General features: G+C 41.6%; 1 protein-coding gene across 4 annotated transcripts in view; it reads left to right on the top strand.

Annotated features, from left to right (window-relative positions):
* Window positions 1-23: 23 nt before the first annotated feature.
* The window catches only part of SHLD2 (shieldin complex subunit 2), a 36,322-nt gene continuing 33,462 nt past the window's right edge, over window positions 24-2,883 (top strand). For 2 of the 4 annotated variants that reach the window (XM_019617453.2, XM_010714172.3), the window contains exons 1-2: window positions 24-484; window positions 577-637. The gene's annotated coding sequence lies outside the window, so the exon portion shown is untranslated. The remainder of the gene's footprint in view (window positions 485-576; window positions 638-2,883) is intronic. The other 2 variants (XM_010714170.3, XM_010714171.3) reach the window with 1 other exon arrangement.

Below are 2,883 nucleotides of genomic sequence, written 5' to 3'. Positions count from 1 at the left end.
CGCCGCCGCGGCCCTTCCTTACAAAGGCGCCTCCCGCGCGCCTAGGAAGGATTGCGCGCGTGCGCGGGCTCTGCTTCGCTGCCGCCTTTCGCTCAGGCCCGCGCTCGGCCTCCGCCGCGGGTAACGGCGCCTTGCAGCTCCGCTCCTGTGGCGGATTACTGCGTCCTGGTGGCGTGAGTAGCGATAGCAGCGAGGCCCTGCGTGTGCCCCGTGCCGGGCGGCGCGGCGTGCCGCTGTGAGCGGAGCTGCGGGCTCTGCATGTGACGGCGGTGGGGCTCTGAGCTTTGTCCGTGCTGGTGCGTTTGGAGCACCGGTACTGCTGCTGTCCCGTGTGCTGAATGAGCTGCACGGCCACCTCGTGAAAATAAGTAGCTCCCTCCCGTGTTAGTGCTTCAAATCGCCTGCGGAGGTGGGAGTCAAAAAGCAGCCGAAAATTATGTGTGCCATCCCGTGTTCCCTTATCACAGGTGGTGAGCGGTCAAAGGTAAGCTGATTAGAGAGGTTTATAAAAAGCCTGTCAGGTATGGAAGTGGCAGTTGTAATAACTAGAGGTTAACAGCATCTTCTTTTTCGTAGTGTGCCATCAGGAGGCTCATCTTTGAGTAGCAGTGTTAAGAAAAACCAGCTGGTTTCTAAGGTAACTTTTATTTGATCTTCACATCCAAGAGTTCCACTAACCTTCAGTTTCCTGTGAAATATCAGTCTTATATACGTGTGCCCTTCTTCATACATGGAAATATATATACGTGCATGTATAGTATATTAATGTTTTTTACACTAATACCTTCATGGGTAGGCTCTGAGTATTAATCAGACTTTGCAATGGGGTCATTTACCATTCTGTGTGAAAGATTGCTCTAAGTTGTTACTAAAAATGTGCAATGAGGGAGATGAACAAGCTGATGTCACTTATCTAAGCTTCTGAAACATCTCTATGTACTACTTGATTACTTTTTAGCTATGCATACAATAAAAAACCACTGTATTGTGCCTCCATGAGGAAATGCAATTTTAAGGTGTAATAGTTTCAAAGCAAACAAAATCAAATCTTATGTGTTGAATTTTAAAGCCTGATGGATAAAATCAATTCTGAGTCTCATATTCTTTTTGCCTTAACACCAGAATATTATGTGGCTAACTAATTGAAAATCTACAGCTGACCAAGGTAATCCCTTTCCTATGTCTAGCGTCATTAGGAGCTATTTTATAAGTGAAAATAAAAAGCTAAGAGGTCAGTAAGGCTCAGCATAGTTTTTTCTGTCAGTATTTTTCAGTTGAACTAAAATGTCCCTAGGATGAATTGCATTATCTCAAGTTAGAATAGCTACTACTAGTTAGCATCCCAGTTGCCATCCTTGTTGGCTCACCAGAGCAGGTGAGAGAACACAGAAAATGGAAATGAGGACTCTGTGCAAGACTTAGCAACTTCACTCCTTTTGGCTGAGCCATTTTGAATCCAGAGTAGACCCAGGATTGCCTTCAGTTCTGAATTTTCAGTATGAGCATCCTTTGGGTGATGTTCATTCAGTGCATTTGAGCTGAGAACTAATCCTTTTGTGTGCTAAACTGAGAAACTTTCTGGTAACAAAAATGCAGTTTGAAATGCTCTGCAGGTGGAATTGGAGTTGTGTCAGCAAGCTTTGAGTATTTGGCCTTAACACATGAAGTGTTTAGCATTTCTCATGCTTTTCTTATCAGATAAATTGATTATGCAATAAAATCCAAATGTTGTTTGTTTGCATATCTAAGAACTTTTTTCTAGTGACTCTAAAAATGACTTGCTTTGTGAAATTAAGGCTGTAGTCCAGTGGGGTAATGAAGCATCTCTTGAAGTTGAAATGAAGTCTTGTTCCTCATTTAATTCCATGTATCAGTAATTTTATATCCCTAACTTATGTCATCAGAAAACACAGAAAATGTTTACTTTTCTTGGACATGCCGTACAGCACTGGTAATGTTGCAGTAGTACATACACAGGTGGATCTCTCATGAGGAACATAAAACGGTGCCATACGAAGTTGCATTTGGGGTACGTGCATAAAACCATGGACAGTATTGTGGATACAGTAATGCGATGAAAACAAATTTATGTTGTTTAAAGTATTCTGAGGTCTTCTGGAAAGGAACTTGGTACTTTATATTTAGTGCCATTAAGATCACTGGGCGTGGAAACAGTGCGGTGTCTCAGTAAACTGACTAGATAAGCACAGAACTTGGCACAGTTATTCTGCGAGAGTTGAGGCTGTCATTGCAGCCTGAAGGAAAACTGCTCAGTCTCTGAGATGTGTGGATGGTTGAATGATAGCTACTGTAGAACAGGAGCACGTAGATCTGTCAGGAGTACAAACTGCAGTCATATTCCTTTTGTTTAAAACACTGTACATGTCTTTAAAATATAGGGTATGCAGTAGGCCATATGTATATGAGGTCTCACAGTAACATTGGAATTACTTGCATATTGTGGCTAATTATGTTACAATACTATCAAACAACAATCTAATAATTATACTGCAGGTCTCAAGGCATTGTCTAGCTTTACAAATTGTGATTTCTACCTTGACAATGATTTTAAGTTTCATGTTAAAGAAAATGTAGAAAGCATAGATGTCTCTACTTGAAAATCTTGTACGAGCAATGTCTTCAGAAAATTTGGGGGAAACTGTTTAAGAGTGCGTTCCTTCTTACATACGTAGGTTTCTCTGACATTTATGCTTCCTCCTTTTTCCATGGGAACTACATCAGATTCAAAGAGCACAATAGCACTCTAGATAGATCAAGTTCTCCGCAAAAAAAACATTTGTTTTTCAACATTGTCTCCACCATTAGTTATGCATTTTTGCCAGCCAAGAACAAGGGTTTGTATGCCATGCTTGTAAAAAAAAA

Source organism: Meleagris gallopavo, chromosome 8 (genome assembly GCF_000146605.3).
Source record: "Meleagris gallopavo isolate NT-WF06-2002-E0010 breed Aviagen turkey brand Nicholas breeding stock chromosome 8, Turkey_5.1, whole genome shotgun sequence".
NCBI classification, from domain to species: domain Eukaryota; kingdom Metazoa; phylum Chordata; class Aves; order Galliformes; family Phasianidae; genus Meleagris; species Meleagris gallopavo.
The sequence above is the reverse complement of the archived record's forward strand: the minus strand, read 5'-3'. Positions and strand labels throughout refer to the sequence as shown.